The sequence below is a fragment of the Oncorhynchus gorbuscha genome, linkage group LG04 (assembly GCF_021184085.1).
Source record: "Oncorhynchus gorbuscha isolate QuinsamMale2020 ecotype Even-year linkage group LG04, OgorEven_v1.0, whole genome shotgun sequence".
Classification (NCBI taxonomy): Eukaryota; Metazoa; Chordata; class Actinopteri; order Salmoniformes; family Salmonidae; genus Oncorhynchus; species Oncorhynchus gorbuscha.
Window position 1 is genome coordinate 7,362,356 of NC_060176.1, and position 23,724 is coordinate 7,386,079.

A 23,724-nucleotide genomic window follows, 5' to 3' on the forward strand; every position below is an offset into this window, starting at 1 on the left:
GTGTTTGGTGATTTGGTCTTGTAATTGCTCTCTATATAGCATTCAAATACATTGTAATCTACGCATTGGTCCATTCATACTCATTGGTACGTTGATATAAATACTTCATCAAACTTGTTGTATTTCCTTAATTCTACAGATATGGATGTCTTCTCTCAGGTCCTACTGCTATAATCGTCCCACAGTTCTCATTGTATGTCCTTTACCAGTTGTTTAGCTGACTGTCAACGCTGTAAGGCTCCTGCGCAAAAACAAAGGAGGGGAACACACTTCTGAATAAGTGTCCCAATGCCAGGCTCGATAAATAACTTCTACAGTGTTTATAAAAAGAAACAGGCTTTTACGAGCCATTCGTGAGGTACTTGAAACGAGCTCGGAGAATGACTAGTCTAAAATGTTAATGAGTTTATTGAAATTAAAGTTTAAACCACTTGGAGATATTACTGTTAACCTGTCTGGCGGTTGGCTCCACAGCTGTAACCCAAGCACACAGTCTACATCCCAAATGGCACCCTGTCTACTACACAGAGTGCACAGCTAGTGACCTTCCTATGGGCCCTGGTCACAAGTAATGCACTGAATAGGGAAAGGGGTGCCATTTGGGATGCATACACATTGTAAGTTAGCTTGTCAGCTTCCATAGCCTGTGACGGAGGGCTAAAGAGTGTTTATCAGACTGGATGGCTGTGCCCCCAAGACAACCCTTTGCTGAAACACTATACACATCATAACCCTGTCTGTCTAGCACATGATTTGTTGCAAGGTCAGCGGTTAATGGATACTCACCCATTTTTCTATAGATTTTCAGGGGTTGTTAAGGGACATTTGGATGGGTGCATATCATCAACATTTCTCTCAATATTGGAGAAAGTTTATTATTGACTGTACAGTATGCAATATGATTTGTACATGTGTAGTAGTGTATTGTGTCAGTCAGTACCTGGAATACTGTATTAACTGGAGAGCAGGGATAAAGCAGATGGTACAATCATAGCTTCCATTCTTGAGGAGTGCCCTTTGGGCTGACATCTCTGCTGGCTGCAGTGTGGTCATTAAAGAATGAGGGATGGAGGGATGAGAGATGGAGGGGTGAGGAATGGAGGAAGGAGGAGGAGGGATTTGATCCCTGTTGCTTGGACAGCTGGGGGACATTACATTTTACGCTGAAATGACCATCCTCTTCAGCCATTAGTGAGGGACGCTCCAGGAAGCACCTCCCTGGCCTCAGCCTGTATGTACACTTCACAATTAGCCTGAATTGGATGGAAGTCAGTCAGAGCCAATGAAAAACATTGTCGTTGTTCTGTTCCCCCCTCAGTCAGCACAGCTCAGCTTAGCTTGGTTAATTATTATTGTTTTGGAAATCCACTCCAGTACGGATGTCATGGCAGAAGACTTTGTTTGAGGGAAGTAGCAGTGTTGTTGTGGGTGTTTGTACAGCTGCCTTGGCTGATTGGCATGGAGGCGATTGAGGGTGGGAGTAGGCAGAGGCAAGTGAGGGGGTAGCAGGAAGTGGCAAGCGTTCCTGTGCCGACTGGCGGCCACACCCAAAGACATCCAGAAGTTTGCACCAGAATGTCAAATCTGCAGCTTACTGTGAAAAAAAGGGGTTGTAAATGTTTATTTGAATACTGTACACCATAATGAATATATTTGGCAGCTTAACAAGTCAGACAGCAAACAAACAACATAGTAATATGACACTAAAGCCTTACTTAGTTTTGCAGTGAAGCACAATGAACTTAAGTCAAATGTTTGTATTTGTATTGGCCGTAAATCAAAGTCAACAACATTAAATAATTGAGAGGGAAATGTTAATTACCTACTTGAATATCGTGATTATATTGGGTGACTATATTGGCTGTAGACATCTTCATTATTTCCTTAGAGAGGATAGCTAAGAGCACTTTGTCAAACTAGGTGATGCAGAACTCTTACTGGGTGACATCACAATCAATCATGTGAATTTTGGATCTCTCAATCTGCAGCTCCTCAGCTCTCCATCATACTTCCCCTAGCTCTGTCAGACAGCCACTGTAACACGCCACAGAGCCATAATGGACTTCCTCCATTAATGAAAAAATAACATATCACACAATACAAATGAGTGGTGAGAGAAAAGTGAGAGGAGTTCAGAAATGCTGAGAGATAATTAGACTGTCCGGTGGCGGTGTTGCGTATGCTAGATTGATGGATGCTCTATAATTACCTTGGTGTTATTATTTCAGGGCCAGACAAAAAGAGAACCTGGTTCCTCTTGCTTTGAGCGCCACAAATTCATTAATCTCATTAATGTGTGGAATTAATATCATTTTATCAGACATTCCAGAGCTGCTGGTTGTGTGTGTGGCTGGACCCATGATTCAGACCTGTCTGGAAGATGGGATGCATCAATCTAATATAAGACACAGCCTGAGCTCGCTGATCTGACTCCCAGTCAGGGGAAAGTGTGTGTGTGTGCTTGTGCATGTGTGCAGGTGTGTATGAGTATTTGTGTGTTTTATTGTGCTCTATTGTGTATTATTATGACACCTACGTTATTTTGCGTCTCCTCTCCTAGAGCAGAGTTAACTGGTGTTTCAGTGTCTTGGCTGGATCACCTGTAATATACCGTTATGGCACAGTGCGATGAGTGGTAAATTAGGGCCTAATTCACCTGTCTGCTATTTCACCTGTCTACCACTTAGGATAATTGAGCCCTGGCAATTGGAAGTTTTTGAAACGGTATTCTGCCATACTAATATAGAAAGTAATTTGCCAGGCTGTCTTAGCCTCTAACCCTCTGACTCTCCAGCTATTAGGTGCCTCATGGTAATAAGTTGTAATTTTGCCCAATTCCAAACACATTATTATGAAAAATATGTATAAAAGCTTTTGTGAAATCTTTAACTACAAATAGCATTCCCACTATCAGATGTTAAATGTGGTCTTGCTGGTGGTGCTCTCATGTTGAATTGATATAGATTCTTACCAACATATTGTGAAGAACAATATTACATTTTAAGAATATTGCAGAATACAGTATACACATTACATTTACATTTACATCTCACCACAGAGACACTACTACACTACCCTTCCCAGTCTCCATGCAGGTCCAGATTTGTCTTGTCTGTTCAGTGTTTGTGGAGACAGCAGTGTTCCCGTAATAAGAGGACACTACTGTATTATCTAGAGTGGATGTGGGGACGTCTCTCCAACAACAAGCCACCAGCAGAGTAGAGCAGGTGCTGCACCATGATCTGACTGGCTGTGGGAGGAGCATGTTTCCTGAACACAGAACAGACCACCAACCTAGAGGGCAGCAGGGGAGATGAAGAGATAGACATATGGTAACATTGGACATTGCTTGTGGGTTGCAGATTTGTTTACTCTTTTTCCCATTTCAAAATATCCTGTCCTAAACACTGTTGATTTGGGCGTTTTACCATTACACATGTAGCTTGGATAGTATTAGTCCACCATTGGAAAGGTAAACTATATAGCCCAGTTATAAACACTTTATAAACACACATTTCTCATGTCACTCATATAACCCATTCCTAGAATGTATTATATTGTGGAAAGAAATACAGGACGATCAAACTAGTCTGCCATCATCCACTGCTATCCTCCGTTGTCTTCCCTGAGACCTGCCATCTCTGCTCTCTCCTTATCATAGTCTTATAAAGTAAATGTAATGGATTCCGTAGCCCCTGACGATATCATATTCAATGGCCCTGGCTCACTGCAGGTGGTTCAGTTTGTCCATGGCTAGAGGAAATGGGATCTTTACACCCAATTTGAGGTGAAGTGACTCAGGGTTTACATGTAGGATATCCCGTGACCCTGGCGTAATGATCTCCAGGCTGCAGGTGGTCCGACTCTCGTGTGGCAGTGATGGGGCCCATAAACAGATTTAATCACATTCTTCCATGCAGTCTCGCCCCAAACCATAACCCTCCTCTCAGACAGGGACCATCTGCCTACAACACTGACTGACTACACACACACATTATGCAAATGACCTCCGCTCTGACTGACTCTTAATGAAGCACTCCTGTATGTGTGAGTGTCCCTTTTTTTTACCGGAGAGAAAAGGTCTGTAAGGGCCATGTTACATCACTGTAAAGGTCTGTGAGAGCCATGTTACTTCACTGTAAAGGTATGTGAGGGCCATGTTACATCACTGTAAAGGTCTGTGAGGGCCATGTTACATCACTGTAAAGGTCTGTGAGGGCCATGTTACATCACTGTAAAGGTCTGTGAGGGCCATGTTACTTCACTGTAAAGGTCTGTGAGGCCATGTTACGTCACTGTAAAGGTCTGTGAGGGCCATGTTACATCACTGTAAAGGTTTGTAAGGGCCATGTTATGTCACTGTAATGGTCTGTGATGGCCATGTTAAGTCACTGTAAAGGTCTGTTAGGGCCATATTACGTCACTGTAATGGTCTGTGAGGGCCATGTTACGTCACTGTAAAGGTCTGTGATGGCCATGTTACATCACTGTAAAGGTCTGTGATGGCCATGTTACATCACTGTAAAGGTCTGTGATGGCCATGTTACATCACTGTAAAGGTCTGTGAGGGCCATGTTACGTCACTGTAAATGTCTGTGATGGCCATGTTACGTCACTGTAAAGGTCTGTGAGGGCCATGTTACATCACTGTAAAGGTCTGTGAGGGCCATGTTACATCACTGTAAAGGTCTGTGAGGGCCATGTTAAATCACTGTAAAGGTCTGTGAGGGCCATGTTACGTCACTGTAAAGGTCTGTGATGGCCATGTTACGTCACTGTAAAGGTCTGTAAGGGCCATATTACGTCACTGTAATTGTCTGTGAGGGCCATGTTACATCACTGTAATGGTCTGTGAGGGCCATGCTACGTTTCTGTAAAGGTCTGTGAGGGCCATGCTACGTTTCTGTAAAGGTCTGTGAGGGCCATGCTACGTTTCTGTAAAGGTCTGTGAGGGCCATGCTACGTTTCTGTAAAGGTCTGTGAGGGCCATGCTACGTTTCTGTAAAGGTCTGTGAGGGCCATGCTACGTTTCTGTAAAGGTCTGTGAGGGCCATGCTATGGCACTGTAAATGTCTGTGAGGCCCATGTTACATCACTGTAAATGTCTGTGAGGGCCATGTTACGTCACTGTAAATGTCTGTGAGGGCCATGTTACGTCACTGTAAATGTCTGTGAGGGCCATGTTACGTCACTGTAAATGTGTACTGTAGAATGTGTTTCATTAAGGCAAAGCACATGATAAAACAAACAGTGTGTTTCCCAGCTTTTGGAACCGGCCTCCCCTTGTCCAGAGGCGCTTGACCCTGAAGGGCTACCAGACTTGATTGGGAGGCGCCTTCCCATCCACAAACACACACATGTACACACAAACACATCCACACACACGTAGACACACGTAGACACACACACACACACACACACACACACACACACACACACACACACACACACACACACACACACACACACACACACACACACACTGACGTGCGCACAAACACACTAATGTGCACGCACACACACACATGATGCAATCACACTGTCATGTGTGTGCCATGTGAAGGGAGTTTAGAAGGCTTGCCAGGGGCATGTGGTAACTCTGACCCACAACTACAGAAGGGAAGCATGGCATGCAGTGTAAGCCGTCACAGAAAACAGCTGTTCACGCATCCTTTCTCCTTTTAATGGCACTTCCGCTGCATCCCATAGGCTGTCTGGGCTTGGAATACAACAGCTACTCCTTACCAAGTACAAACGCGGTTTGTGTTTAATTGTTGTCAGATTTTCCCTTCCCCCTCCCATTGAAAGCTTTCCAAGCCCTAATAACGGAGCGGTTTGGAGAACTCCATGAACACACTTGGATTCCTCAAACCAATGCCGATTCCAATGATCTGCATATTGCCCAAATGCCTAGGCCTAGGGGAAGAACATGTGATTAAATCATAGGGGAAGGAACTGGTTAATAAACAAGGATATGTGGTTGGTTGGAATATCTACTTTTCCTTTACAGATGTGTGGCTTTGGCCTAATTGTTCTAAATCAGGGATGGGCAACTTTGATGGGGGTGGGGGCCACAAAAAAATCTGAACTTGTGGGTCTGCGTACATACATCCATACCCCAACCTTTCAAGCAAATCATTTTAGCAGCCCTCCTCTTGACAGGGGAAAGAAAAGTTTTTAGAGTAAATTTCCTGCAAATCCACACATTTTCGCATTGGGCTTAAAGAACATGTTGCGTTTTTAAAGCAAAACTAACTCTATGGGGCAGATAGAAGATTTTGCCATTTTATAATCCATTTCATGCTATTTTGATAATTTTGTCACAGGGCAGAGAGAAAAGGTAGCACTTATAGCATATTTCCTGCAATTCTACACATTTTGCCATAGGGTGGAGAGAAATTAATGCAGTTTTTAATATGATATCTGAGTGAGAGTGGCTAACAAAATCAATGGGGGCCTCCGGTTGGTGATTCGACCATGATTACTACACGTTTAGATGGCCACTGGACTAATTTACCAATTTAAAAATATGTTAGCTCACATGGGCTAATTGAGGGACTGTCAGTTACTGACATATCAAAAGAAAAACTGAAGAGGCACAACCAAATTTCTAAATTGCACCTTCTACTTTTTTTAAATTGCACCTTATACTATTCTAACTCTGAACAGTAATTCGAGAACAGTTTCCCCCGCGGGCCTTCAAAAGAGGGGTCGCGGACTGTCAGTTGCCCATCCGTGTTCTAAATTAAATTAATGAAAGAATGTGGAAATGTGTGCCATTGGAGTTGCTACAGATACAGTACTTATTACTGTATAGTACGGTATGGCATATTAATTTAATTAAAGGGACACTTCAGAGTTTTGGCAATGAAGCCCTTTATTTACTTCCCCAGGGTCAGATGAACTCATGGATACCATTTGTATGTTTCTACGTCTAGTTTGAAGGAAGTTGCTAACTAACGTTAGTACAATTGCTAACTAGCTTTAGCACAATGAGCAGTTAACACAGCTAAGATGCTAGCAGTTTCCAGCAATCACTGGAAGTGTATGGTAACAACTAGCATGCTAGTAGTTACCACAGCTAGCATACTAGCAGTTACCATAGACTTCCAGTCATTGCGTTAATGCTAGTCAGCGTTGGCTCGCAAAACTACCTCTAAGTTCCTTCATACTGTACAGCGAGACATAAAAATGGGATCGATGAGTTCTTCTGATTGGGGAAGTAGATAAAGGGCTTCAAAGCAAAAAGTATCCCTTTAACAAATACAGTAGCTGAAAGCCTGTGTTCTGATATGTTGGTACAGTAGGTAGATGTAGATGAGGCTCTGTTGTTTTATTTACATTTAATTTTAATTGAACCTTTATTGTTCAGTTCCTCCATTGCTTAGCAGCAGGGTGGCTCAGAAGATTAGGCTAACAGGGGTCACATACACAAAGACTAAGTCTCATTACCTGTGAACATAGTTTACCTCTCTCTCTCTCTTTCAGGGTGTTGAGAGTCGTGGTTCTGGACACTGAAAGCCACAGTCCGCTCCAGTCCGCTCCAAATTGTCATTATTTTTCCTCTAGGTCCTATTTATTGTCTACCTCCCTACTCTTCTACATTTGCACAGACTGTACATAGATTTTTCTATTTTTCTTTTCTTTTGTGTTATTGACAGTATGTTTATTTATGTGTAACTCTGTGTTGTTGTTTTTGTCACACTGCTTTGCTTTATCTTGGCCAGGTCGCAGTTGTAAATGAGAACTTGTTCTCAACTGGCCTACCTTTTTAAATAAAGGTGAAATAAAATAAAAAAGTCTGGACAGCATAGAGTCTTGTCCCTGCAGAGGGATTGGGAGGAGGAAAGCTGAGTATGTCTGTGTTGTTGTTGATGTAGATGTAGTATAGGGCTGTTCAGGCATGCCTGAGACAGATTATATTTGGGGGGTGGACGGACTGACCAGCCGGTAGTATGAATCCATGAAACCTGCCATCCAGGCCTTAATTGGAGATCATTAATCATGCCAGGCTGTCCTGCACTGAACAGACATGTGTTTTACCTCTGCAGGCCCGCTTGGCTGCTGTGGAGGTGTGCGTGGACTGTGGAGGTGTGTGTGGACTGTGGATGTGTATGCGTGTGTGCATCTGTCTGTGTGAGTGAAGCCTCTTAGGCCTGCTGGGCTTAGCCCGGTGCTGCTCACACATTCAGAGTTAGTTTAATGATCAATTAGCTCTAATTATGACTCTTTAATCAAATCAATATGACTTTATCTTATTCATTTTCTTTCTGTAAAATCATGTTGTATAATAGAAGTTTGATTACAGTGAGATAAATGTTTTTTAGAACGTATACTGTTAAGTGCTGTGTGTTCTTCCTTCCTTCATTCTTTGTCCCATTCCCCCATCACTGTAATATCCGTAGTACAGACAGTCGGAGGTTTAACTTGGTAGTATGAATTAGAGGCAGGAGTGTATTTGAAAGTCTGAAATCGTGACCCTTGTCCAACAGCTATGGATTCTACTAACACAAAATCCATAGTGGTTGATTTGTTGAACCTTTATGATCTGAACCCAAACCTCATAATGTTCATATTTTGTACAACCTTGTGCTGATGAGGGAGAGGATGGGATAAAGAGCATGGCTGTGGGGTCAAAGGTAGAGAGAGAGGAAGAGAGCGAGAACACGGATGGGTGGGTTGAAAACCATTAGAGTAATCAATCCTACTGTATCTGGAAGGTTGCCCACACATGCAATAAAGCCATAAATGGCAATAGGAATTAAGCAATTTTTTATGTAACTTAAGAACTCCTAACTACACCATATTTTATTATATTAGAGCTGTCAAACTATATGTTTTCCATTGAGTTAATTGTATGATTTTCTATGATTAATCTCAATGAATTGCAAATTCAGAATTTGCACATCTTGAGCTGTAATTTAATCTTTTTTATACAAAAAGCATTACAGGAACATTGGTGTCTTGATTTTGTCCAAATGAATGGTTAGCAAAACCAGGTAAATTGATAAAGCACACTTTCTTTAACCTACATCTAAACTTGTTTTGACATCACATTGTTGGTTTTAGCTGTCTAGATTATGTATTTTCTACAAAGGCATATATATATATATATACAAAGGCATATATATACTATATACAAAGGCATATATATTCTCAAGAACATTCAGATACTAGCACGTGTGTGTATATATATATATGGTTGTAGCTGTCTATATATATATGGGTTTTTTATCTATCTATCTATCTATCTATCTATCTATCTATCTATCTATCTATCTATCTATCTATCTATCTATCTATCTATCTATATATCTATATATATAGACAGCTAAAACCATATATATATATATATATATATATATATATATATATATATATACACACGTGCAAGTATCTGAATGTCCTTGAGTGGCCCAGCCAGAGCCCGGACTTGAATCCAATCAAACATCTCTGGAGAGACCTGAAAATAACTGTGCAGTGACACTCCCCATCCAACCTGACAGAGCTTGAGAGGATCTGCAGAAAAGAATGGGAGAAATTCCCCAAGTGCAGGTGTGCCAAGATTGTCGAGTCATAGCTAAAAAGACTTGAGGCTGTAATCGCTGCCAAGGGTGCTTCAACAAAGTACTGAGTAGAGGGTCTGAATACTTATGTAAATGTGATCAGTTTTTTTATTTATTTAAAATAATTGCCAAAATGTCTAAACTGTTTTTGTTTTGTTATTATGGGATATTGTGTGTAGATTGATGAAGAATAAAATCAATGTATTCATTTTAGAATAAGGCTTGTAACATAGCAAAATGTGGAACAAGTCAATGGGTCAGAATACTTTCCGAATGCACTGTATATATATATATATATACAGTACATATTATTATTATTATTATATACTATATTGCACTATATATCCTGTCCTTTAATTTTGTATTCTTCCACTATATGATGTACATTATGTTAGCGTTGTTTTCCACCCCTGTATAGCTTGTTATATCCTCTCAGTTTAAACTCATTTCCAAAAGGTCACCCAATTTCCCTCAACGGCTCCATTTTCTTTGGCTTTATTTGGTTTTGAGTTGACGTTGCCTCAGTGGAATGTAGAAATATTATGGTTATGAATAAGTGGTCTCTTTGGTTCAGGTGTATAGTGCCCTGGCTCAGGCCACATAACTCCTGCCTTGTTCCTCTCCAGTTGGTCAGCCAAGGGTCACTTAACACAGCAGCGGTACTGATACCTTCCTGCTGTTTGCATTCAATTACCATCATGAACCAGCTAAATTAAAAATCTCTTAAGGCGTATAACTACCTTGTTAGTTCTCCCTGCATCCCTGACATTTTTCCATCCAACCTGCGAGGCAGGCAGTTGCCGTGGTGTGCAGACTAAATATTACTCCAACAAAAAAAGTTGTATCACCACATTGGCAGAATTCTTAAATGAAATGAAATGATAATTAGGCGTGTTCTAAAATAGGGAGCCATTACAGCCGGAGGTGTCAGAAAAGTCATGAAGAGGCATTAATCACAGCTAGTCCTGCAATGCACACACACACACACACACACACACACACACACACACACACACACACACACACACACACACACACACACACACACACACACACACACACACACACACACACACACACACACACACACACACACACACACACACACACACACACACACACACACACACACACACACACACACACACACACACAGAGATCCTCTCTTTAACACCTTGCACCAGGCACAGAACCATGGCAGACCTCTAGGGAAACTCTAATATGTTTTTCATACACATTTTGATTTCATCTCAGTGCGCAGCCTGAATGAAAAAGATGTCTGGCTCACAGAAAACCATTGAGTTCTGCTGGACGTAGCCCATCGGTCTAGAGTAATTGAGCAGATCTTCAGGAGGGGGGCTGAAAAGTTATTCATGCAACAGTTGAGCCATTGTGGATCCCCATTTACTGCACAGGTACTCCAGGAGAGTCTTCCTGTCATGTGGCTAAGGGCCTATATTGTTAGGATGGAGTGCTCCAATATGCTGCTCCACTTCATGGGCTGTCCATTGTGACTAGATGAGGACATCCTCCCATATTTTTGATTAATGTAGACCATTGTTTTGTGTTTGTATAGATTGACTAGGAAGATAAAATAAAATAAAAATTGTAATGGGATCATAATTCTTCATAATCAGATTTGATGAGTAGGGCCTTGGGCGTTTGGTTTGATAACTGTTATTCTGTGCTGAATAAATTTCTTTGCTCAAACAAAGGATGTTTTGATTGGAAGGTCAAATCCAGGGTCACTTTTCCCTGAGATAAAAGGAGGAAATGACACAGTAATGGCCGTTGTCATGGTGGTCTGCTGTTCACAAACTTACAGCTGCTTCTGCTCAGGTCAATGCAGGGGACGAGGGGTCGCTGGGGTGGAACAGACAAAGAAAGAGGGGGATGATGGGGAGGAAAGACAACTGATAAAGGGGTAACTCAAGAATAGGAGTTGTATGTCATTGCATTTCAGGTGTCAAACGACCTCAGCTCGAATGATTTTGAATCAAGATTAGAGTGTTGGCTAACACAGACACATTTAGGGGTTTATACTGCCCATGCAAAATGGATAAAAGATCTTCTGTGCTGTCATGTGATGTAAGATCCCCAATGATATTAACTGTGTAGCCTGCCGTTTATCTTTTATGGAGTACTGTTATATCACAGAAACCGCAGCAGCAGAAAATATAAGAGTAGAAATCCCCTTGGAAACCATGAAGAGTGAGCCTGGCCTGCGGGAAGTATTTTCCCTGGCCTTTTCTGTGATGTGTTGAGTGCCGTCCTAATCAAAAATCAATGCGCCCCACTTGAGGAGACCCACATGCCCTGTGTAGCAGGTTATGTAATCTGATCATATCAATCATAACTGTGTTAGAGGCAATCCATCTGACTTTCACAGGGCCGGGGTCAGAGTGGGGGGGGCTATGCCTCCCCCGCCATCAATTACCACTTATTATGGGGGGCTTACTCTGCCGGAGAGCTGTGTAGCCCTCCACCATAAATAATATTAACAGGGCCAGCCCCATGAATCAATAGCAGTACAGTTCTATTGCCCCAGCCCTAATGGAGGCTTCCATAGCTCTGCAGCCACGATCAATGGCTCTGGCTCCTCTAGTGCACAGTGTGGGGAGCATGGGGGGTAAATCTAGCTCTGTTGTTAACGCCCTGGGGTCTCGAGGAGGCCTATCACAGCCCCTCTGTCTGTCTCTGTGTCACTGTCTCTGTCACTCTCTCTCTCGTTCTGTCTCCTCTCCACCTCTGTCTCTGCAATATCTTCTCAAGTGTAACGCACCCCCCTATGAGGATTTCACATGCTACAGTAGGTCTCCAAGGCCCCAGACACACTCTGTCTGTCTGTCACTTTTACTGTCTGTCTGTCTGTCTGTCTGTCTGTCTGTCTGTCTGTCTGTCTGTCTGTCTGTCTGTCTGTCTGTCTGTCTGTCTGTCTGTCTGTCTGTCTGTCTGTCTGTCTGTCTGTCTGTCTGTCTGTCTGTCTGTCTGTCTGTCTGTCTGTCTGTCTGTCTGTCTGTCTGTCTGTCTGTCTGTCTGTCTGTCTGTCTGTCTGTCTGTCTGTGCAGTCTCATCTATTTATTATTATTATTATTATTATATTATTATATTATTATATATTATCTATTTAACCACCCTATTTGAGGTTGTTACATGTTAGCTGTGTTGATGTCTCACTCTCTCAGGCTCACAATCTGTCTCTGGGTCTGTCTCCATCACTGTTCCTCTGTCTGTCTCTTCTCCGTTGTAATACACCCCCTTTTGAGGCTCTCTCTGGCCTCAGCTTAGTAACAGGGTTGAGCTGAGCTCAGAGGAACTGTCGGAAACGTGTGTCAGAAAGAGTGATTATGTAGAAATAATGAGTCCCTTAATTATTATTTTTCCATCCTTCTCTCCCTCCCTCCCTCCCTCCCTCCTCCCTTCCCTCCAACTTTCTCTGACTTCCTGCTAGCTGGAATGGATGTAGTGTGAGGAGTATGAACAGGTTGTAGAGGAGAGAGAGGGGGGGTCAGGCTGGTGTGAAGGGAAGGTGCAGCTGTCTGCCGTCTTCTCTCCATCTCACTGTGTCATAAACAGATGTCAGAGACAGATAGAATGAGGCGTTTCCAAACAGCTCTTCTCAAATATGAAGTTTATCTGCCATGCATGGCGGTTTGGGAGTGTTGCGGCAGGGGTAGAGGGGGTGACGGGACGACAGTGGGATAGGGTGGGGTGGTGAGGGGTTGAGAGAGGGTTGGGTGTGGCATAATTATGGAAGGAGATCATTTACGAACAAGAGTGCAAACCAGGATTAATTAGCTTCATCATCTGACTGTGACCTTAGCTCTCTAGAATCATTGCTGCATGACCTATTCTGCCATGAGCCAATCATTCACCAGGGTCTACTGAATGCTCCCTTCCTTGCCCTGCCCGGCAACCGGGGAGAGAGTAAGTTAAGTGGCCAACCCAACCAACCAGCCCGCAGGGTGAAGTTAGCCTAGATGGGTGGCCACAGCAGATGTGTCATTGTAAGATATGAAAAGCTACTCTGAGCTCTCGAGACAAAACAAAACAAAAGTCTTATCATGTGTAGTTGATCCAAATGCTTATTTTTATGTAATGTGATATTCATACATGTAGTACGTGGATCTTGTATCTACCAAATATTTAATTTTGTCTCATTTTAAAATACGTTCTCAGTTGAAGTTAGGAGGACCTTTTTGAACATCTGAGGAACCTATATCACAAGCTAATCATGGACTATGTGTGTGCCTCATCTTGTTTGGTGTGCAAGCCCTGTGCCTATGCCCAGTCGAACCTCAGTCAGCAGTGACTTCAAATAACTAGCCCTGTGCTGACCTGTAGACTTCAAAGCCTGATCAAGCCTCCCCAGACAAGGAATCTGTAGTAGAGGCAATTTGTTTAACAGGAGAGAGGTTTAGAGTGATTTGGGAGGCAGGAAGAGCATGTCGTTTCTCAGTAGTACTGGGCTGGCTAACCCACAGATCAGACCCTCAGCAGGACACAGGTGATCATTGTGGTAACCACTGTCAGACATCCCCTGTCTTATCCACACCGGGTGGATTTTGAAGTTGCCAATACTAAGCTGCTCAGATCAGAAAATAGCCATTGTTCTTTTCCCTGAGAAGAAGACAAGTTCATTATAGCCATTCATCAAAGCAGATGGGTCCAGTGTGCATTAGCTACATGTCATGTTACCCTAAATAATGATATCGGGTATGGATTTGTAAAAAGATGCAGAGAAAGGACCGTTCTCTCTTCTTGTCCTCTCTTCTTTGAGTAAACGACGGTTGAACAAGGAGGAAAATGCATCTATAATTAATGAAAAGTCCCATAAGTGGTGTGTTTGGCAGACAGAGTCATAAGCAAAATAACAAAGAAGCCCTTTGAGAGGATGAGAGAGGTTTGCTGTGGCAGCCTTTGTAGAAATCTATGGTAGGAGGTACGACAAGAAGATACACTCCTCGTTCACAGTATAGAAGGTAGACCTCATCTTAATGCCTCCTCTGTGGAATACAAGCTTCAATCAACTCTCATTGACTCTCATGTCACAGGCTAGCTAGACGTGTCTGAAAATGATCAGACAGAGAGGCAGACTACAGTTTCCAAATGTCTGCCTTTGTTCTTAGAAAGTAAAACGTTTTTAAAAACCTGGTAATTTGAGTTTGTTAAAAAAAAATTGAAATGCTGTTACCGCAAAGTTACAATTTCTCATGAACGCTTGTATTTCAACCATAATCAAAATCCAGAGACATTCCCATGTAATGTTTCGTTTTCATGCTAAATGACATTTTCCCCATTTCAAATCAAACTTCAATCTAAAGTGAAAATGTTTTGTTGAGTTTATGTATGTGGTAATGCTTAGTAATTAAAAGTGCATACTTTTTTGTTTTCAAGATGTGCCATTTTAATCAATGGCCTATGAGGCAATCCAAACCACTCCCTTGATGAGTACGTACAGTCAGGATAAGTACAGTATTTACGTCCGCAATCGTCACAGCTGGCTGAAACCTGTCAAGTTAAGATGTATGAGTGGATATTTAAAACTGACATAATTTCACGGTAAAGATGGAAACTGTTGTTGTTGTTTGATTATTGAACATTTTGAGGCGACTACATAATGCTTTACTCTGGATCTAGGGTTCAATTTAAGCCTGCTTATTTATGGAAGCAGGAAAAGGATGTTTTGAAAACTGTCTCTTTTAAAACACTGTAAACAAAGGCTATCAATCATAAACCTTGACAGCTATAATGGATACCAGAGATTGTTAGCGCTAGGCTAACACAGGCTGATGCTTTGACTGTCAAACAACAAAATAATTGGGAAGGTTTAAGGGGAAGTAATTTTCAATTGTATAAACTCTTTCATTGGTTTAAAAAAATTCTGTTTAAAACAACTTGTTTCCCAATTATCATACAAAGCTCTGGAAATATACTTTTTTAAAGGTTTTGAGGTTTGAAGTGAGGACTGGGATAAAGGACAATCTGTTGTGTGTGTCTGAAGAATATTAGTAGGGGTTGTGAACAGTAGTTTGTATACAGTTCATGTACCAGGATATATCTTTCATATATCCATCCTGCCATAGTCTACTATGCTTTCTAAGACCCCTGGTGGAATCAGCAGTTGTGTTAGTGTGCCTGTGTGGTCTCAGTGCCTCTTCCCTAGTCCACGTGTAGAGTATTACTGAAGGCGCCTCAGCCCTGTAGCATGGTCCTGGTAACAGTGGAGAAAGTCTACTAGTGAGTTCTTCAAGCTGTGTGTGAAGAGACTATACCAACCCTCCCTCTGTGTCCTAAGGCCTTAATCATTCATTTAAATACAGAATAGACAACAGAGTTAATGTGTTCTTCCTATCATCGAATTGTGTTCAGCAGATTCTCTCTTATTCTCTTTCTTCTCTCTCTCTCTCTCTCTCTCTCTCTCTCTCTCTCTCTCTCTCTCTCTCTCTCTCTCTCTCTCTCTCTCTCTCTCTCTCTCTCTCTCTCTCTCTCTCTCCTCTCTCAACCCCTCAGGGATAATGCCTCAAGCACTTTGATTGGCAGTTGTTCTATATTGATCGAGTTCCGGATAATGTTTCATGCCAGTGGTGGTGGTTCAAACAGAAACACACTGAATATCTCATAGGATGCAGCAGTCAATCACAATATGCCTCCGCTCTGATCTCTCTACATTTCACTGTTTTTATCATTGTCCCTGACAAAGATGATGTTTTTCCCATAATAGAGATTTGGCATACAGACAGGCGGTGAGAAACAAAATAGTCAGACGAGGGAGGTTGTGATCTGTCTATGGGAGCCTGTCTGACCTGTAAACCAGCCTGAATCTGTCCGTCTGTCAGTGTTTGAGGGCTAATTTCCCTGATGTCATGAGTCTGGCTAACCCTGAGAGGCAGATCATGTGAAACCATATCAATACTGCCCACGCTCCACACAGGGTTATGACTGATCTGCTGGGGAAATGTATTAAAGCTGCCACCCTAGCAAATACCCTGGAGATGGGTGGGTGGGTGGGTGGGTGGAGAAAGAAATGGAGGGATGAGAGGAGGCTATGTGCTTCTCTCCCTCCTTCCACATTATCGAATGGAGCAGCATAGATTTTATGGAGCCAGGAGGCCTGCTGTTATTGACCTGTGGCTGACGTCTACTTTTTAGTTTCATAACATAATCAGCACTTGACACATGATTATAATAACTCAATTCAATTTAATGCATTCTCCTGCAAACACATAGATTTTTTTTACAGCTCCCAGAACCAATTACATTAATACCGGTGCATAATTAGTTTACACATTAGTAAATTACTGACAGATTAAAAGTGAAATAGTGCAGTTCATACTCAGCTGCATAACTGCCAGAGAGGAAATTAATATGGATTCAAATGCTCCTTAGAGACTCAAGCAGTAAAAGGAAAAAATAAATAAAAAGCAACAATCTATAAAGCAAGCTTGCAGAAGGAAATCCTCTCTGCAGGCCTGGTGTTAGTTTCCAGTTGGGATATTGAGGGCCAGGTAATTAATATGGTCCCTAATTAGATCTGCATATGAAAATCGATGACTCCCGCCTCGTGGGGAGGGTAACAGCCGGGGACTCGGGGCTTGTAGGCATGCAGAGACCAGAGCAGCTTGATCTCAAAACCTTCCATTCATCCTGCCTTCAGAGCCTTCAGCCCTGGACATGGCACGCAGCAGAGGTTTGTTTTAATGCTGCATACCTCTGATATTATATGTGTCTGTTTACAGTACAGTGTGGGTGGTAGTGGCCATGGTAGTGCCAGTATTTTCACTGCCCTACACGTTTACCTCACCCATAGTGTGCATGGATTTGTGACCCTATGTGCAGATATGGAGACATGGCAGAGAGCAGGTACGCATCATGTACCCAAGGAAACATCCCTCGTCGGTTCTGTGAGGCAGATCCCTGCACGGCGTCTCTGCTTCTCCTCTACTGAAGAGTTGTGAACAGATCAAACAGACTCCTTTCAGTGCAGAGCTGCTAGATGACATTTTATTGCTAACTCTTCAGCAGAAGAACTGCTTGATGGCATGCTATCGCTAACTCTTCAGCAGAAGAACTGCTTGATGGCACGCTATCGCTAACTTTTCAGCAGAAGAACTGCTTGATGGCACGCTATCGCTAACTCTTCAGCAGAAGAACTGCTTGATGGCACGCTATCGCTAACTTTTCAGCGGGGAAGCTGCTTGATAGCATGATAACATTTCAGCAGAGAAACTGCTTGATGGTACGCTATTAGCTATAGCTAACTTTTCAGCAGAAATGTATTGCTCTGACATTTGATGTCCCCCAATTGATCCAATGTCCTGAGTGGCCGTTTCCCCAGAAACAAACATGTATAATTGGTATTGGGTTCCAATGGTTCTCTCTCAATGTCTTGGGATGCTTTGCAGCAATATAAATCAATTCACACTTATAGAAACAATATGGGCGCATTAGTGCTGACTGCTGGTCATTTGAAAAGGGTCTGGGAGGGAAACTTCAATAGACTGTGATTAGGCACAACCAATCTATCTTGATCTATCTATCCTGAGTCTTCTAATAGCAAGCAGAAGCTAAGGAAGATGAGGAAATGTCAATCATACTCGATTTTTACTTCCAAGGTGTTTGAACTCCTGAGTCTTCAATTTGAGGGACGGGTGTTTTTCTTTTTCACTAAACAAAAGAACAATGACATCAATATAATCAGGGGAAAGAAAGATGCATTTAAATAGGTGCTGTAGTCCATGAGGAAAACAAAACTTGACTACTAATGTATTTACCACCTTGACAGTCTACTGTATGCAATCTGCCCTCAGAAGTCTCTCACACCTTATTAATGGGCATAAATGCTTTAAGTATATTTAGCAAAGGTGAGACAATGAACATATGGCTGAGAAAATGTTGTGTTTTCTCATTACATATACACAGGAGATTTCTGAGGCATGCATTCATGTGTTTTGACACTGAACACGTTTTAGGTGCAAGTGCTTTAGGCTCTTTAGTATGGTGTCATTTGTTGTCTGCTTCAGTTAGCTATGATAGCTAGCTACCTTTTCACAGTCGTCATGTTTGTGAGAGTAAAAGTTGTACATCAGCAGCAGTAGTCTGAATTAACACATGCAATATCTCTTACATCTTTCCCAATTACAACGTCGTAAAAAGCGCCATTTGTATTGAGTCAGTAATCCTTGTATCGTTTGATCTGTGCTTAAATATCTTTTCAAATCTCAAAGGTGACCTAATCTTGCTTCTTTTTGGAAATCACTGAGAGAAAATGAAAGCAGACTACTTAGACAATTCCCCCATGATGAATATAGATATTTACATGATTCCCCCAGTTCCTCTCAACATTGATTTGTTTCATTTTCCCAACATTTCTCTCCAGCCTGCTGGTCTAGTAAGTGGTCTTCATACCAGCCTTTGATGCTGTCTGTTCGGAGCCACAGTAAAGCATGGAGAACTATCCTTTAGCTAATTATCCTCAAGGTCTAATAACTGTGGGTTGAGGGTCTACAGAGGAGAGCTGCCTACAGAGGAATCTCCTAATCATTCTCTCTAAATGTGTTTAGTACACTGAGAGACTGGTTGCCTACTGGAGTTTTAACCAACCTATAACTATGGGTAGCATGAGGCAGTGGTGTGGCTTTACAGTTGTGGATTCAGTAGTAAATCAGTGTATACTATATATTGGATGCTGCTGCTTTAAAGCCTTGTGGATCAATCTCAGGAGTTACAGGCACAGCTGGAACCCAGTCTGATTATGCCTCTAACAGAGCACCCAGGTTTATGTGCCATCATTTTCCATAACTAATTAGCTTGAAAATCAAGATGTGTAGACTGCTAGCACTTTCAGTGAACTCCTCACACATTAGAGCTGTGATGCTACTGAAACTATAGTATGAATGAATGGGAGACAAGCCATTTGAGTAATTTACCTAGTTCACAATTTATGTTCTCCTATTTCGGAAATTACAACAATGGACATATTAACAGCATATTTAATGCAATTATGCGTACGACACGGCACTTAATCTTAATTGCCTCTTCTGCTAATTGATGTAGAACAGTAAAAGGGGAACAGCTGAATTACACACATTAATTTGTCATACTCCACTCTGACCCTCTCTCCAAGGTAACACACCTAATGGTTTTTGGGCTGAGGAGCCTGGGTGAGGCTTGGAGGAGGCTAGGGGGAGCCTCGGAGGAGGCTGAGAGCTGGAGGGGAGGTTGGGAGGCTAGGGAGGAGGCTTGGGTACCTGTCCACTCAACCACAGGCCGGCCCTGCTGCTGTTTACTCAGCTGCATGCTTTCTCTCTCTCTCTCTCTCTCTCTCTCTCTCTCTCTCTCTCTCTCTCTCTCTGTCCAGTCTGAGGGCACAGGAACAGGTCGCTAAATATTTCATTTCCCAAGTAAAACACGCTTCCCTCTTCAGTTATAAAAAGAAACAGATCACAGTGATGAATGTGCAATCAGCCTGATTAACTAATTATTAGACTTCCAACTGGATCCTCCGAAGGGAAATGAGGGCAAGACAGAAAAGATTGTTTATGTCCCAGGCATACTTGTTGCCAGCTGGGTGTGTGGAGCTGTGAAACTCTATGGAACTCTGTGAGGCTGTGCTGTGAAGGCTCGAAATGTGAATATGTGTCGTGTGAGGTCAGGGATTTTTCCCAGATGCACCTGGGAAGAGGGATGTTTAGCATTTGTGATGGGATGTTATACAAGTTGGGACTGTGGTATAGTAACTGATTCATTCTCTCCCACCCTTTGTTTACCTCCCGCTGCTCTCTCTTTTCCTCTCTCTCTGTTTGACTCTCTCTCTCTCTTCCTTCCCCTCTTTGCTGACCCTTGGATTGCCAGCAGATGGAGCTGCAGTCTCTTACCAATCCCCCTACAAGAGGATGAACAAGACAACACATGCTGCATCTGCTCACGCACACACCACACTCTTTATTTTAAAAAAGGAGTCCGGTTTAGTTCCTGAGTTGAAGCAAATGTTTGTTGAAATAAGTGGAGATTTCCTGGTTTTCTTTAGCAGTAAAAAAGGAGAAAAAAAGTGTCTTTATTGGTTGAGCTCGGGGTGTTCTGTGATTACCTTACTTTCCCTCTGCTGTGATCTTTCTTTTTTTGCTGCTTTGCTTTCAGATAATGTTTTCCGTTCCAGTTACTTGTTCCAGTTACAGAGAGGATGCCTGCCGGTGGGCTGTGTGTGGCTCTGTGTAGGGGCTTACTCTGATGGAACGGAACGTAGCTGGTAGGATGTTCTGCATGGGCTAAAGATCAGAGCTCTGTAGAGAGGCTGCGCTGAGTGGCATTATGGATGTAAGTAAGAGCAACACTGACTGACTTACATTTTTATAAGCACACAGAGGAGAGGTGTCTGGGCTGAGGAGAGAGGAGAGCATGCTGGTTGTTCATATTAAGGGCTAATGATTAAGCTGAACATCAGGCCATCAGCCACTGGGCCTTGTTGTCAGATGGAACATAGATGCTATTTTGCTAGGATTTGTCATGTGAAATATTTAATATAGTATTATAATAATAATATTATAAATTATATTTTATGTTAATTTATGTTAATTGTTGTTTGATATCCTTAAATTGTTTGATATCCTAACTTGTATGGCTTTTATGTTTGTTTTAAATTGTTGTGACACAGTTTAAATTTTTTTGTCGAGTAATTTGTCTGTACCCTGTAAGGGTGAGGTAGGTCTGTTCAGAGCAGAGAGGGCATAGCGTGTAAGGCATTGAGAACAGGAATGTGAGAGAGCATTATTGCTCACACTTGATGTGAATGGAAAGGGGTTGAAGAAATGACAGCGTTACAGTGGGTGGTAGGGCCTCAGTACAGCCTGGGAGGAAATGGAATGAGAAAGTGCAGTCAGGCAGACCACTCATTCAGCATGACAAATGGGAAAGGCCAAGGGGATACCTGATACCACACTGTGGGCTAGCAGCATGCACCTGCCTGGCCAGGCTCCATGTGCATGCCACTGGAAATCATGTTAACGCTAATAATAGTAATAGTAGAAATGCTGCTAGAATTGGTTATAATAGGAAATAGTTGTAATAATAATATCAATAATATCAACAATAACAAATATCCTTTTGAAGTTATAAATCATTTAATTCAAAAGTATTTTAAAATGTACTTACATTGAAATTGATAGATTCATATTCATTGTGTATTTTCCATTGAAAGGGTGTTCTGCAAAGAAAAGGAAGTGATTCAACTTGTGTAACTGTTACTGTATCATCATCAGCTTCATTAAGTACCTTTATTTACATATTCTTTATCTTTTCAGCTAAATATACGTGTAAAATATGTATATTTTATTGTAAATGTTATTGTAAATGTTATTGTAAATGTATAAGTATGAAATGAACAATCATCCATCAATAATATTGTTAGTTTACCACTCGACATGTTAATACGTTCAGAAAATACAAGTTTCAGTATAATTGTTGTGTAAAAAAATATGGAAATAACAAATTCAGAATAACACAGCACAAATTGTTTTCTATTTCTTTTATCAAGAAAACTATGATAAACACATTCTCTAAGTCATGGAAAGGCAGACTTTCCTCTCTCCAGCAGAATTACAGTATCCATGTCAGAGTGCTGCTGATGAGTGTGATTACATGTTAGACTGTGGAAACAAAACATCCCAGTATTTGTATGAACAGTACACCTCCCGTGACATTCTTTGATGTGACTTTCCTCAGTAACTACTGCAGGTTCCATCTGAAGAGTACTCTGATCTACTTTCCTGTCTGTCTGCAGAACAAGATTGTTGTCACCAACTTTCCACTTTGGCTTGCTGCATTGTACTCTACTCCTACCTGGTTAAATAAAGGTGAAATAAAAATAGATAAAAAACTTCATTCATCAGTTAACAATACCTGATTTATCAGTTAATAGAATTATAAACATATGATTATGCATATTAAAATAAAGCACATTTGGATTGATTAGGTGGTGAAATAAATCCTCATGATTTATGCTAATGCCATTTAGTGTTCAGATTCCACCATTGCAGGGTGGGGCTCTGAAGAGCAATCATGTGCCTCTGTATGTCTCTACTGTACTGATACACCTACTATCATATGAATGATGATGTCAAAGAAGAATGAAAAGCAATAATACCTGCTTTGTCTTTTATTTCCGTCCAGCTCAGCTTTCCTCAGCTCTGCTTAAACAGAAAGGCATTAATGAGCACACAAAGAGTTAATGACTCTGTTTCTACAGACAGACAGGATGTCACAAGCCACATGTCATGAGGTTTACATCTAAATTAACTCAGATACCAAATTCCACTGGCATATTAAATCTATGAGAGCTATCTAGAATTGGAAGGGACAGGGAGTGCAATAATCCAATTGTAGAACAGGACACAGCGAGAGACATAGTGGAGAGGACGAGAGGTGGTCTGTATGTCTCTCTGTATACACAGCCTGTTCAGATTGGATGGGCAGAATGTGTTTCACCCACCCTGATCTGGTCACTCGGGCTGGGGCAGTCAGTGAGGAGGACTCCCCTCCTCCGTTCTCACAGCATGGCAGATAAACTGTGGTCACTCACACTGGTCAGTCAGTCAGTCAGTCAGTCAGGGGCGTCAGGGTGCATGCAGCGTGTCGTAAAAAAACTCAATCTGGTCTCCCATTTCTGTGTTTATATTGGGCAGGGGAATGACCACAGACTGACAGTAGAAGGCCCTGCTCTCTCTGTCCAAAGGACAAAAATAATGGTCTGTTTTCACTAGACAAATACATGACCTCATTCTCCCAATTTCATGTCAATATGTTTTTTTGGGGGTGCACATTCCATAGAATAGAATAGAGAATAACATAGAATATGAACAGCGTGTTAACTTTATAGAGGTGTTTATAGTTTTATTTACTCGTATTGTGAGTGTTTATTATAGTTCGTTGTAGATAAACGGAATAATGCATGTTTATGTAATGCGTGGATGTGGATTAGACTGAATACTGTAGGTTTGAAAATAATGTAAAAAGTATGACATTCACAGAAAGATAAATGACATTGACAATACACATTACATTCATATATGCTGTATGTATTCAATATTTTGTATTTCACTATAAATATAGAATCATTATTTAAGGGGTTGATCTGAACATCCTCATATTTGACGATCACCAA

At 41.7% G+C, this 23,724-nt stretch overlaps 1 long non-coding RNA gene across 3 annotated transcripts; it reads right to left on the bottom strand.

Moving 5' to 3' along the window:
• Positions 1-883: 883 nt before the first annotated feature.
• On the bottom strand, positions 884-23,235 carry LOC124033581. Of its 3 annotated transcripts, XR_006838417.1 has the most exons (4): positions 23,053-23,235; positions 22,708-22,750; positions 21,717-22,403; positions 884-1,594 (listed from the first exon to the last, which is right to left on the bottom strand). It is a non-coding gene; the product is annotated as an uncharacterized LOC124033581 (long non-coding RNA). The 3 variants fall into 3 exon arrangements; XR_006838416.1 differs by having other exon boundaries at positions 21,717-21,768; positions 22,708-23,057; XR_006838415.1 differs by having other exon boundaries at positions 22,708-23,057.
• Between the last annotated feature and the right edge of the window lie 489 nt (positions 23,236-23,724).